The sequence below is a fragment of the Arvicanthis niloticus genome, chromosome 5, assembly GCF_011762505.2.
Source record: "Arvicanthis niloticus isolate mArvNil1 chromosome 5, mArvNil1.pat.X, whole genome shotgun sequence".
NCBI lineage: Eukaryota > Metazoa > Chordata > Mammalia > Rodentia > Muridae > Arvicanthis > Arvicanthis niloticus.
Window position 1 is genome coordinate 21,633,222 of NC_047662.1, and position 15,164 is coordinate 21,648,385.

The window sequence follows — 15,164 nt, forward strand, 5'->3', positions numbered from 1 at the left end:
TACCCTCATTAAAGCTGGACACCCACTTCTGGCAGGCCAAGACAATGCGGCTCCAAATATCCTCAGAAGAGCACACTCAGGAGAAAAATTGACCAGTCACCATTAAATCTACTCTGACCACAAAGTCTGAGGGAAGCAGACAGAAGAGAATAACACACTGTTCATGAATGTCAAAGCTGACAAGCACCAGACCAAGTAGGCTATAAAGAAACTGAATTGTCACTGAAGCAGTCATGATTAACAACCTGCAGGCCTGGTAGAAGGAAGGTACAGTCAATGAGATCCTGACTACAGGGCTTTGGATGGTGCAAAACTGAGAGTGTCGAAATTGCTAATCCTAACTATACTTTTTGTTTGTTTGTCTGGTTTTGTTTTTCAAGACAGGGTTTCTCTGTATATAGCTCTGGCTGTCCTGGAACTCACTTTGTAGACCAGGCTGGCCTGGAACTCAGAAATCCACCTGCCTCTGCCTTCCAAGTGCTGGGATTAAAGGCGTGCGCCACCACCGCCCGGCTTTTTTTTTTTTTTTTTAAATAAATGATATAAAAAGTGTAGTTAGGCCAGGCAGTGGTGGCACACGCCTTTAATCCCAGCACTTGGGAGGCAGAGGCAGGTGGATTTCTGAGTTTGAGGCCAGCCTGGTCTACCAAGTGAGTTCCAGGACACCAGGACAGGCAGGGCTACACAGAGAAACCCTGTCTCAGGAAAAAAAAAAAAAAAAAGTGTAATTCTGGGCTAGACAAATGAAGTGCCTGACCAAATATGCCATTCCTTAATGTATGGTGACAACTGTTAAGTTACTGAGCACTGGATGGAGAAGTGGCATCATTTAATCCTCCAAATACTTCTCTGAAATATACTCTACATTTTACAGATGAGCAAACCGGCTAAAAGAAGCTTCAAGAAATGACATACAAATCCCAGTGGATTTGGGGGGACTCTGGGAGAGATCTCATTCTACAGCCCAGGCAGGCCTTGAACTGGCAGCAATCTTCCTACCTATGTGTCTCAAGTGTTAGAACTATAAACATGACCTACCAGACCTGGCTCAATATCTATATTCTTTATGCTGTTGTTGTTTTGCACTTTGTTTTTTGAGATAGAGCCTCACTCTGTAGCCCAATCTGGCCTCAAACTCAGAAACCCACCTGTTTGTGTGTTCGGATTAAAGATGTGCACTACCACACCTGGCTTCAGAATTTAAATTCTTAACCATATAGCAGTGCTACCTCCTACCATCTTGCAAACACTGAGAAGTAGATATGTAAAATGAGGTGGGTGGTCTCAGGGTGACATACACCTACAATTCCAGCTCTTGGCAGGTGGAGGCTGGAAGATCAGAAATTTCAGGAACATCTTTTGCTATACTGTGAGTATAAGGTCAGGATGGGCTACATAAAACTCTATCTCAAAATCTAAAAATAAAGAGCCAGCATGATGGAACACACTTTTAATCGTAGCAGAGCCAGTCAAATCTCTTGAGTTTAAGGCCAGCTTGGTCTACAAAGTGAGAGTGTCACAAAAACAAAACAGAACAAAAACAAGAATCAAATGATGATGATAACAGATAAATACATACATCAGCTGGGAGCCAGGCATGGTAGAACATGCTAATAATCTCAGCTACCCAGATAGAAAAATGAGAATTCAAAACTATCCTGAGCTACACACTGAGTTTCAGGATAGCACAAGGCAACTTAGCCTGACCCCGTCTCAAACAAAACAGAGCCATACAAACTATACAAACTGAGCTCACTCCTGTAACAGAAGACAGAAGGGGAAGGATCAAAAACGTAGGCCATTCCCAGCTACACAGTGTGTTCTAAGCTGCTTGGGTTACATGAGAACCAATCTCCAAAAAGAAAGGAAAGGGGAGGGTGCATATCAGTCTAAAGTTTGCTATTCATGAGCAGAGTGGCTTTTAAAAAGTTTATTTCTAGCCGGGCAGTGGTGGCTTTAATCCCAGCACTTGGGAGGCAGAGGCAGGCAGATATCTGAGTTCAAGGCCAGCCTGGTCTACAGAGTGAGTTCCAGGACAGCCAGAGCTACACAAAGAAACCCTGTGTCGAAAAAACAAAAACAAAAAACAAAAAACCCAACCAAACAAAAAAAGTTTACTTCTGGTACTGGAAAGATGGCTCAGTGTTTAAGAGCTGGCTGCTCGGTTCAGCAGTTAAGAGCACTGACTCATGAGTTCAATTCCCAGCAACCACACAGTAGCTCACAACCATATATAACTGGATCCAATGCCCTCTTCTGGTGTGTCTGAAGACAGTGTCAGTGTATTCATATATACATAAAATAAATAAATATTTAAAAAAAAAAAAAAAGAGTTCGCTGCTCTTCCAGAGGACTTTGATTCAATTCCCAGCAACCACATGACAGCTCACAACTGTCTAAAACTAGACATGCACACAAGCAAAACATCAATGTACATAAATTTAAAAATAAATAATTTTTAAAGTTTATTTCTCCCGCAGGCAGTGGTGGTACACGCCTTTAATTCCAGCACTTGGGAGGTGGATTTCTGAGTTTGAGGCCAGCCTGGTCTACAGAGTGAATTCCAGGACAGCCAGAGCTATAAAGAGAAACTCTGTCTCGAAAAACCAAAAAAAGAAAGAAAGAAAGAAAGAAAGAAAGAAAGAAAGAAAGAAAAGAAAAGAAAAGAAGAGAAGAGAAAAAAGTTTATTTCTGAACTGACATAATTTATTCATAAAATATTGGGAGCAGAGACAGGTGGATTTCTGAGTTCGAGGCCAGCCTGGTCTACAGAGTGAGTTCCAGGACAGCCAGGGCTACACAGAGAAACCCTGTCTCGAAAAACCATAATAATAATAATATAAAAAGTAGCTACTAACAGTTTATCTCAAATGCTGGGACTGAGCATACCAGAATACATTGGGAACTCAGAGCACTGAGAATTATCACCATGAACCTGAGGCAGCTTCCAAGCTAAAGAGGGACAAAGTTAGTCTTCTACTTATCAAAATCCAATTCTGATTTTAGGAATCTACAATTCCTAATGTAAATGGAGGGGAATACCAACAAGTACCACCCAAGATCTTCTACACAGTTAAACAATTTCTCAAGATCTGTTTTGAAGCCAGGCCTAATGGTACAGGCCTTAATCCCAATTCTCTGGAAAGCCGAAGCAAGTGCAAGGTCCTGTGAGCTCTATCGTGAGTCTGAGGACTCGGACTCTTAGTAAGCAAGACCCTATCTCAAAACAAAAAGGGAAACGGAGGCTGAGGGTGCAGTTCAGTAGTGAAGCTCTTGCCCAGCATGAATGAGACTCTAGGTCAGTCCAAGCAACAAGAAAGAGGAGAAAACAGAGAGAAGAAAGAAAAAGAGGAGGAGGAAGAAGAGGAGGAGGAGGAGGAAGAAGAGGAGGAGGAAGAGGAGGAGGAGGAGGAGGAGGAGGAGGAGGAGGAGGAGGAAAATGTTTCTGATACTTGCTAGAACAATGGCATCTTGGGAAGAGGGGTAATTCTAAATACTTGAGACCAAAAGAACTGCCCTTGTTCGACTGTGTCAGCTACAGAGTTAAATTAGGGTGAGTTATATGAGATATATGTGTGTAATAAGTAGGTGAGCACACACTCAAATTGAAACTAAAATGGACCATAACTCTCAGAAAACATGGCATCTATATCCTAAACATAAGAAACTTAATTTTATTCAACTGGAATTAATCTTACAACTAAGAGAGTACACTTCAGGATTTCCTAAATTTTACCAGAGAAGGAACACCAGAGTTCGAAAGTAAATATCATAAGCAAAGCTTAATAGCCTTTCCCATCAATCTCAAACTGTTTCTCTCTAGGTACCTAGCAACCCTGATGCGAAGCAGATCTGTTCTGAGTCTTGTCTGTATCTGAACAGCATTCCCTCTGTACAGTCCTTGTTTCTATTCTTCTCTTTTCTAATTCAATTCTGTTTGGTTTCTAAGTTAAGAAGTGTGTTTCATTTGCATAAATGGTAACTATTCTGAGATACTATTCATGACTATACATTTGAATTCTCTAGAGTACCATTCATAACTTCAAATGAAACAGGAAAAAACATTCATTCAACTTTACCTTAATGGTGACTAAGATACAAGCGATGCTAACGTTAGTCTGCTGTAGAGAGATGAGCCCAACCTACAGCCCAGGAGAGCTGCGGAAGGAAGCAGCCCAACACCAGTCATACTTAAGACATCAGATTTGGGGTGGGGGGGGGTGTGATTTTTTTGTTGTTGTGACTCAATTTTATGGTTTTTCTTCTTAAGATTTTTAATTATTGTTCACATGTATGAATCTGTTTATAAGTGTGTACAAATACCCAAAGACACCAGAAGGTACCAGATTCTCTGGAGCTAGAGTTACAGGCAGTATGAGCCCCATATGTGGGTGATGGGAATTGAACTGGGGTCCTCTGGAAGAACAGTAAGCACTCTTACTTTCCAAGCCATCTCTCCTGGAATTGCATATTTCCTGAACACAAACTTTATAGATGACAATGTCGGCTGCAAGTCATGCAAAGTAAACATATGTAAGCTCTTGGTATTGGCAAGCATATGACTTCAGCTTCCAGCAGTGTGCAGCTTTTCAGTGTATTATCTCCCAAGTGCAGGCTAATGGGCATGAGCCGGTAAATGTGCCTCCACCAATCCCAACAAACCTGAGTTCTAGCCCCAGAGCCTGCATCAGTAGAAGAATGGAATCCTGCAAGTTGTCCTCTGGCCTCCATACATGCACTATAGCACACACACGCCCACACCACCAAAATAAAAATGTAAAAGACACTTATTTTTTTTTTAATGTTTATGTGTTTATTTACTTAGAGGCGAGGTCTTCCCTATGTAACCCTGGCTGGCTTGAAACTCACAGAGCTTTGCCTGCTTTTGTTCCCCAAGTGCTGACATTGAAGGGATGCACCATCATGCCCAGATTTTTTTTTTCTTTAAAAAATTATTCTTAAAAACTGGCTTGTGGGGGTCAGGGGGAGACTGGCTCAATGTTGGGCAGTGGTGGTGTACATACACTTTAATCCCAGCACTCAGGAGACAGAGGCAGGAGGGTCTCTGTGAGTTTGAGGCTATTCTGGTCTACAGAGACCAGAGAAACCCTGGCTCAAAAATAAATTATATATATATATATATATATATATATATATATATATATATATATATATATATATATCACTATAATATAGATTATTTATTTATTTATTTATTTATTTATTTATTTATTTATTTTGAGAACTGGAGTAATGGCTCAGCAGACTAGAGCATCTGTTGCTCTCACAGAGGACCCAGTACCCACATGGTAGCTCACAATTATCTGTGAGCTACCATGTGGTAGCTCCACATCCAGTTGATCTGATACCAACTCCACGTCCAGTTGATCTGATACCCTCTCTGACATCCATGGGCACCAGCATATATATACTGTAGTCAAAATAAAAAATAAAATAAATAAACCTTTTTGCTGTTGTTTTTGATTTTTCTAGACAGGGTTATTCTGTGTAGCCTTGGCTGTCCTGGAACTCTCTGTGTAGCCTGACTGGCCTCAAACTCAGAGGTTCTCCTGCCTCTGCCTCCCAAGTGCTGGGATTAAAAGCATGTGCCATCATCGCCCAGCAATAATTTTTTTTTTTAATTTAAATGATATGTATTTGTGAGTTAGTTCTCTCTCATATGAGAGTCCTGTGGTTAGTTTTTACTGTCAGCTTAACACAATGTAGAATCACTTCAGAAGAAAATGTCAGGAAGACTGTCTAGATTAGGATGACCTGTAGGCATGTCTGTAAGATTATTCTGATTACATTCATTGATGTGGAAAGACTCAGCCCACTGTGGGTGGCAACATTCCCTGGCTTTGGGTCCTGGACCTCGAAGAAAGAGAAGTGAACTAAGCAACAGAGAATGCATGCTTGCATTCTCTCTCTGCTCTTGACTGTGATGTGACTAACTGCTTCAAAGTCCTGCCTCAATGGACTATGAGCTAGAATTGTAAGCAAAATGGTAAGCCCTTTCTCCCCTAAGTCACCTTGTCAGAGTATTTCATTATAGTAACAGAAATGAACCATTTTTATTCAGAGACTGAACTCAGGTCTTCAGGTGTGGTAGGTAGCAACAGGATTTACTCAGGAAGACCTTAAACCTGTGTTTTAGAGTTATAAAGTATCTAAGCAAGGACAATAAAAGATAGACCTTAGCCAGAAAACTCACACTTCAGTTAAGAAGACTATGTGCTAGGCAAGTGCCTAGCAGGTTTTTTAAAAGGCAATTCTAGTTGATCTTTAGGACTGAAGCTTTTCTGAGTCGTTCATTGATGGAAGCAATGGTCTGCTAGCTCTTTACCCCATCTAATCTTAATCAGTGATAAGAAATTGAATTTACATAGATCTGCATAAATAATTCAGCTCTCTGTACTGCTCCAATATATTTTAACTTAATAAAATAAAATCTGAACAGAAGAAAAATAATGTGGCTATTTTAAAGTTGTCATTTCCTGATTTCCCTCAATTTCTCTTTTCATTCAAAGACAGGAGCCCTATAACTAGAAAGAAGGAACAAAAGCCAAGCATCCATCTCAGGATGTCTGCATGCACTTCCTTCTACAGGCCATCAAGCCACCCTGCTAACTCAGTGGTTTTCAGCTGGGGCATTCTGGCTCTCCAGTGTCTGTGTAACAATGTCTAGAGATATTTCTGGGTGTTACATTTGGGGTGAGGGGAAGAGATATCACAACACTACTGGGAGTGGGTAGCAAACAGGAAGCTGTTTAAAGCTGTTTAAATTTCTAATCTGACCATGAAATGGAACTGAGAGGAAACCCACACAAATGCAGTTAGAGAAGCCAGATAGAGTGGTACAGGATGTCAAGAGGCTGAGGCAGAGCTGGGCGGTGGTGGCGCATGCCTTTAATCCCAGCACTTGGAAGGCAAAGGCAGGCGGATTTCTGAGTTCGAGGCCAGCCTGGTCTACCAAGTGAGTTCCAGGACAGCCAGGGCTACATAGAGAAACCCTGTCTCAAAAAAGCAAAAAACAAAAAAACAAAACAAAACAAAGAAAAGAGGCTGAGGCAGGGGGACCAAGAATTCAAGACTGGCCTGGGCTGAAGAGTGAGATCCTATTTCAAAAACAAAACACCACCCCTCCCCCCCCACACACACACACAGAGAATAAAACAGCATTATTAGCACTTATTAAGCTTATACCTTATGTTATACATTGACAATACAAAAATGAACAACAAAACTGGGTGGTGGTGGCACATGCTTATAATCCCAGCACTTGTGAGGCAGAGGCAGGTGAATCTCTGTACATTTGAGGCCAGCCTGGTCTACATAGTGAGTTCCAGGACAGTCAGAGTTACATAGTAAGACCCTGTATTGAGAAAAATAAAAAGTTAAAAGGTTGGGGATATGGCTCAGTGAAGTAGCACTTGCCTTGCACATATGAGGCTCTGGATTCATTCTCTCTCTCTCTCTCTCTCTCTCTCTCTCTCTCTCTCTCTCTGTGTGTGTGTGTGTGTGTGTGTGTGTGTGTGTGTGTGCGCGCGCTTGCATGTGTGCGTGAGAGTGAGAGAAAGAGAGAGAGAGAATATAACATTAACTCCTGTTCTTAAGAAGTACACAGTAAGGCCGGGCAGTGGTGGCGCACGCCTTTAATCCCAGCACTTGGGAGGCAAAGGCAGGCGGATTTCTGAGTTCGAGGCCAGCCTGGTCTACAGAGTGAGTTCCAGGACAGCCAGGGCTACACAGAAAAACCCTGTCTCAAAAAAAAAGAAAAGAAAAAAAGAAGAAGTACATAGTGAGCCAAGTGTGATGCCTTTGATCACAGTACCTGGGAGACACAAGCAATAGAATCTCTCTGAGTTCCAGGATACCTGGGGCTACAGAAAAACCCTATCTCAGAAAGAAGAAGAGGAAGAGGAAGAGGAAGAAGAGGAAGAAGAGGAAGAGAAAGAAGAGGAGGGGGAAGAGGAAGAGAAGTAGAAGGAAGAGAAAGAGAAGAAGAGGAGGAGGTGGCAGTAGCAGCTCAGTCAGGAAAAGCAATTTTCTAACTTGTCTGACTTGGGGTGGGTAAAATAATTTTTTGAAATAATAATATAATCACATCATGTCCCCTTCCTTTCCTCCCTCCAAACCTTTCAATGTACCCACTCCTGCTGTGTTCCCTTTTGCATTCATGGCCTTTCTCATCTATTTTTGCGTGTATATGTGTGTCAGTGAGTGTTCCAATGTTACTTGTTTGGATATGTTTTTCAGAACTGACTATTTAATATTGGATAACAAGTGGTATGCTCTTCCCTGTTCAGGAGGTTTTGTTGACTAAGTTTTGAGTCTGATTAATGGTTTAACAAAGGGGGGAGGTAGTCAATGAGCGTTTTCTAAAGCAGATAATGGCTTCTGAGCTCAGCTTTAAGGATAAGCAAAGCATCCAGTGTCACAGCCTTCTTCCCTAGGGAACCATTCAGCTCTTTAGTCAGCCAAACACAATGGGTCATCAATTCTTTCACAGGTCATGCTGGAGACCCATTTAAACTACAAATTTCTCCTATTTTTTTATTTTTTTTTAATTATTTTTAACTATGTATAATGTCTATTTGCATGTGGGTATATACATATAAATACAGGCACCCACAGAGACCAGGGACCTCAGTCCCTGGAGCTGGCTGTAAGCCACCTGACGTGTGGGTGTTGGGAGTTAAACTAAGTTCCTCTGCAAGAAGAGTAACTCATGCTCTTAACCACTGAGCCATGTCTCCAGCCCCTCAACCTATACCTTTCCATATCTTCTTTTGGCATCATTGGTGCCCAGAAGTCTGTCTCCTTTACCCAAATCTCCCAAAATTATGCATTTCTATCTATTCCCAAATTATCACTTGTCACCCCACTCAACCTTAGTAAGGCTAAAAAAAATAACCTTCAGCTGGCCAGGCATGGTGGTCCACATCTGTAATCCCAGCACTCAAAATCTAGTCAACAGGCAAGTGGTTATTAATTTGTTTGTTTGTTTTTGGAGACAGGGTTTCTCTGTGACACTGGCTATCCTGGAACTCACTTTGTAGACCAAGCCGTCCCTGAACTCACTGAGATCCATCTGCCTCTGCCTCCCAGGCCAGGCCTGAATCCTCTTTTAACACACTCAATTCATGTTACTGCCAGCACGAAACTCACCAAAAAAATATTATTGGGCAGTTACAATGTAATATATCAATAGTCCCATCAGGTAAAAACTTCACAACCTGACAACCTGGAGTTCAACCCCTGGATACCAGATAAAAGGAGAGAACTGACCCCCAAAGTCGTCCTCTGATGCGTCCACACACCTTCTGTGGCACTCTTGTACCACACACACACACATGATAGATGAGAGATAATTTATTTACCTTATTTTATATGCCTGCATGCATGTCTATGTGAAGGTGTCAGAATTACAGACAGCTGTGAACTGCCATGGAGTGCTGGGGTTTGAACCTGGGTTCACTGGAAGAGCAATCAATGCCCTCAACCACTGAGCTAGAGATAAACAATCCTTAACCTGGTTATGTATCGACATCAGAGCTCCTGTGCCACTTAATAAGCATATTTTTCATGGAAAACCCTGATATGACCAGTTTGAAGCTCTGGTCTTAGGGAATTACAAACACAAAAGAAATATAAGACACAGTACCTGGGTTTTTGTTGTTGTTTGTTGGAGACATGCTATCTTTGTGTAGCCCTGGCTGTCCTGGTACTCATTCTGTAGACCAGGCTAGCCTCAAACTCAGAGATCCGCCTGCCTCTGCCTCCCAAGTGCTGGGATTATTTACTCAGAATCTCAAGCATATCTTAGAATGTAACATGCTAGGTCACTATTTTACAATTATTTTCAATAGTCTCAGCACTTAGGAAATGGAAGAAAGTGGGTCGTCTAGATAAGAATCATTCCTATTCCCTAGTCCAATCCCACAACTACTCCACCTCCAGCTTCCAATCCACCTTTCCACACCCTCTCTACATTCCTGTCAAAGTGCTGTTAACAGACACTATGGAACCATTCAAATAGGGGATGGACTGAATGAAGGCTTCAAACACAGTGGTCCCACAGTCTGTGGAACAAATTCTTAAAATCTATGTTGCCCTGGGGTTTCTTACAGAGAAAAGAAGAAATCCTTCATTGACAAACAATGAACCTCATTCTATAGTAGAGGTAGCTCAGAAGAGCTAAGAGTACATACAGTATGTCTGAAGATGTAGCTTAATTGGTAGAGTGCTCACCTCGCATGCACTGAGGTCCTGGTCCCTAGCACCACAAAAACTGGGCATAATGGCACAAGCCTGTTGGGAGACGGTTTTGTACACTATATAAAGGGTGTCTTTGTATTATTCAAAAGTTGATCTCTGTATCCCAGAAAACTGAGTACTATCCAGACTTTGGTAATGTTACTTTTATGAAGCATCACCTGTCTCAGTATTTTGTAAACATCTTCTCCATCACCTCCTGAGTGGTTTAATAAAGAGCTGATCAGCCAATTTGCTGGAAGGAGAGAATAAAGAGAGACTTCTAACCCCAGTCAGGGGAATCCCAGAGAAGGACCACAGGGAAAGGAAGGTGTGGAGAGACCATGCGGAGTCACCATGAGCAGGTCACTAGGGGAGTCTCCATGAGGACATGCAGAGACCAGAACAAGCCAGGGCAAGACTCAGATTTGTGGTAAAGGACCACATTGCTTTAAGGGAAATGGACAGCCTTAGAGAGTTAGAATAGCTCAGAACAGGCCCAGCTTAAGCTTGTAGCTTGTTAATAAAAATACCAGGTCTCTGTGTCTTTATTTGGGGGCTAAAAAGGGGTAGAATGATACAGAAACACGCTGTGGTTATTTGGGAAAAAGAGGGGCATAGAAAACCTGCCAAGAATTACTTTTACACAAGCCTCTAAACCCAGAACTTGAGGTAGGAGTACAAGGATCAAGAGTTCAAGGTCAGGGGCTGAAGAAATAGCTCAGCAGTTAGGAGCACTAGATGTTCCTAGAGGACCTAGGTTCAGTTCCCAGCACCCACATGAGAGCTCACAACTGTCTGCAGCTCCAGTTCCAGGGGTTCCAGAGCACCAGGCGCGTACAGGATGCCCATATATACACATGCAGGCAAAACACCAGAACACAAAAAGTAAATCTTTTAAAAACAAACAAAGAGTTCAAACTCATCCTCAGCTACATAGCTAGTTCGAGGTAAGCTTGTACTACAAGAGACCTTGTCTCAAAACACCAAGGAAAACAGAAAGAAAAAAGAAAAAATTTGACCCAAATTCCATCTACTAGTGATTATCCCACTAAGCACCACTCTGAAGGGAAATCAGCTCTAAAATTCTGCAAACACAAATCTTTGAATGTACACAAAAAGGTACTACTTCTCTCACCAGCTACAGAAAACAAAGAACAAAGAACTTACAAATTATTATTTGTAGGGGGGGGGGCAGAGAGGGATGGTGATGTAATTGAGCGGTAAAGTGTGTCTGCTTAGCAGAAACAATGGAGTTGCATGAACAGCAACACAAAAAGAAAAAGGTGGAGGAGGGGCATTTTACTTTATCAAAACAAGTGCAGAGAGAGAACTAAAAGACATACTTTGGTACCCAAGAGAAAATGCTAACTGACTATATTTTAATTAAAGTAAAAGTTTTACATCACAGAAAAAGGTTTTCTACATAACACTATTTTCAGACACTGAAATCAACTTTGCTATACAATATTTACTATATGGGTGTCTTGCTTGCACATATGTGTGTAGTGTGCCTGTGCAGTGTGCACGCTGGAACTAGAGTCATACACATTCACACAAAGAGACACACATGTGCAGACAATTAAAAATAAAATAAAATGTAAAAAAAAAAAAAGTTGTAAGGGGCTGAAGAGACGGCTCAGCAGTTTAGAGCACTAGTTGCTCTGGCTGAGGACCCAAGTTACTATATGGGTCATATGATTCACAACCATTAATAAAGAAAAAAAAACATAAATGTCAAAAACCAAGTGGGTATGCTAATGCTTCATGCCTGTAATCCCAATATTGGGGAGTCTGGCCCAGGGAGATACTGGGACCAAGGTAAGCCAGAGTTACATAGGAAGACCCAGACTCAACAGAAATAAATAAATAAATAAATAAATAAATAGCAACATTAGAAAGAAAATAATGACACAGATATAAATAAATGGGCAAACATGTTTTTCAAGTGATGGTGGCTCTGCATCTCTAGTAGCAAAGTGAGATTATGTTAAAACCCAGAGTAAATCACAATTAAAACTCAGACAAGGCCTGGGAAGTATGAGGGGACAACAAGCCAACAGTGATGACGCAATAAAGTGTCCCTTAAACGTTCAACCTGGAGGACTTAAGACCTAAAGTTTCTTCATTCTAGATTCTCAAATCTAGAAAACTGTTCTCAAAGTCCAGCCAACTCAACTGCCTTTTTCTGGACAAGCAGTGCCTCCCACATGGCCCAGGACAGTCCTTACAGCTCCCTGACAGGAAGCAAGCTTTAGAAGTCCTTTCCTTCCTTCCTCCTCTAGCTGCTGTTTTTCTGGTTTTAGAATTTCAAACAAAGAAAATACATATTGGCTCCACAGCTAAGAAACGCCCTCTCTCAGCAACTTCCTCCTCGGATTTTCCTCCCTAACATTGACATAAGAGAACAATACCCACAGCTAGACCTGCTATTTTGATTAACCCAAAGCTCTTGAGGTTTGGAAAACTTAAGGGCTAAGATACCCAGCTACTCCTACTCAAAGTCCACTGTCTTCACTCATCCACAAGATAAGGAAAGTACAAAGAAAGGCAGGCTAGCTTGAACACAGGCAGGCCATTGAAACTTTCACCCCAAGGAACCCAAAGAAATTATACAACAGATGGGTAAATTCTCCCTCGAAATAAAACACAGCCTTCTTACAGAGGAGAGAAAGGCACTCTGATGACGCCACCCTGAGCCAAAACTCAAGTCTATATACACCTCAAAGTTGGTGAACTTCTTTCTGCAGGACACCTGCCTGGGCCTGGAACTGAATCCTCTGCTCTTCTGGCACACTTCGAAGTGACTTTTAACACATAGAGATGGCCCTTTCTAAGTCACAGAGCAAGAAAAGGAGATGGACTTACAATTAATAATCCTGAGCTAGCCCATCTCTACACCAAAAGTGAAATCAAATCTCTGGGCTAGACCCCTCCCCCTCCAGTTATGACAAAGCAAACTTTTTAAGAGAACACTAACTTATCCCTGCCCCGGTGCTTCCCAGAGGAAATACCCTCACTTTGGTAAGAGCCACACATTACTGTGTCACCCTGAGCAAGTTACTTCTCTGAAACATACTTGGCTTCCTCACCTGTAAATTTTCAAGGACAGCTGGAAAAACTAAAGTGCATAGACCTACGGTTTGGCACATAGTAGGGCAGCCATTGACATTTTCTTTGGCTTTCTTCCTCTTCGCTTCTGGGCTTAAATATCAATAGTAATCCCAAAGGCTCCAAGAATGTCCTCCTCATCTCTGAATCTATGAACGGCTGTATAAAATTTCCTCATCTCAAAAGGACCTCAGGACATGGCCCGACTCCCTCACGATCTGGGTAGCACCCATGCTTTGGTACAAGTGGCAGGTAAACCAAGGTTCCTTTCTCTAGGGCTCATTTTGTGCACATGTGGGCGCGCTCACACGTTTATACACACAGTCCTACAACCCGGCCCCCCAGCCTAGCAGCCGGGGTCCTCAAAGAGCACCTCAATTACTTTATGGTCCAAATATGAAAACTGAGGCTCAGCCTGGAGAAGAACTTGTCCAAGAGCTCGGGGAGCTGCTGAGACCCAATTCCCATCCTTCGGTGAAGTCTTTTGACAAATGGTAAACTGAGGCCCAAAGACGGAAGTGACTTGCTCAAGAACACACAGTGAGTAGGTGGCAGGGCCACGGGTCGTCACACTTTCGCCGACCCTCTCTAGTCTCCCAAGGGCACTCTGGGTCACTACCACCCCTGAGGTGTCGCCACAGCGCTGACAACACGCGAGCCGTAACAGCGGCAGTCAGAGCGGACATCGGGTGCCCCCGGACCCTGCATGGACGGCCGGGCCGGCGCTCGAGACTCACAGCCGGGCGCGCCCAGGGGGACTTGTTGCTCACCTGACCTCGCGCAGTCGCCCCCAGCGACATGAAGGGCTGGGCAGCCGGTCCGTGTCCCCACAGAGTACGCTCCAGCCCACCGCTTCGCGGGCAGCTATACAGGAGGACGCCCCTTCAGCGCGCTACGCCCCCAGCCGCACTCCACCGGCCTGAGTCCGCCATTACGCGATTTCCCCGCCCCGGGACGCAGCCACACCCCGCCAACCATTCTGATTGGCTCCCTTCCCCACCCGCCCTGGGCTCCCAGCTATTCCATTGGTCTGAATCCAATGCCAATTAAATAAGTACGCAAAAGACGTATTCAAAGTAGTGTCCCGGGTACTCCACCCGAACTACTTCCGCAATCGGAGTAAACAGAGGCGAGGGCAAACCAAGTGAAGTGGAGATGGGAATAAAGGTAAATCGACGCCCAAGTTCCAGTATAAAAATCTCCGCTAAGAAAATGAAAGACCTCGTTTAACATGTGTTGAAAGAAGAATTATTTTTATTAGAGTCCAGAGAGCCAGTATTTTTTTGTGTAAGGAACAGGCCGAGCCTATGAGCTTTCTGTGTACACCCCTCAAGTTGCAGATAGTTCTGTCCCTTCACGCCTTGTCCCAAGCGGGACGGAAAGTCGGGTGGGGGAAAGTGAGTCATAGACTTCAGCTCACCCCAAAGGATAGGTATTTGGGTGAAACTTGCATCCTGAGATTGGAAGCTAGTTCTGAGAGGGGCCACTGTCAGGTGAGCTAAACACCTGTCACTTTACTCTGCAACTTCAGACGACTCCTCCCTACCTAGTTCTCACTTTGTTCTACAAAATAGGTGCAGTAGGCCCTGTCCAGGTCCATAAAGTTGAGAAGTATGAGAATACACGCCCAGGGGGCTTATTGAATACAAAATGCTGCAGCTGGGTGACATTGTGACGAGTCCAGTTTAGCATACTAGAGTATCTCTGTATAGCAGGTATTGGCCTCTTACGGAAGAATGGAGCGTAGGCAGGCTCAGTTATGGAAGAATAGATCGTAAGCAGGCTCTGTTATGGCC

The 15,164-nt window shown here is 43.1% G+C and overlaps 1 protein-coding gene across 2 annotated transcripts in view; it reads right to left on the minus strand.

Annotated features, from left to right (window-relative positions):
* The window catches only part of Wasf2 (WASP family member 2), a 64,486-nt gene extending 50,160 nt beyond the window's left edge, over window positions 1-14,326 (minus strand). The window contains exon 1 of one of the 2 annotated variants that reach the window (XM_034502654.2): window positions 14,139-14,326. The gene's annotated coding sequence lies outside the window, so the exon portion shown is untranslated. The remainder of the gene's footprint in view (window positions 1-14,138) is intronic. The other variant, XM_034502655.2, reaches the window with a different exon arrangement.
* Between the last annotated feature and the right edge of the window lie 838 nt (window positions 14,327-15,164).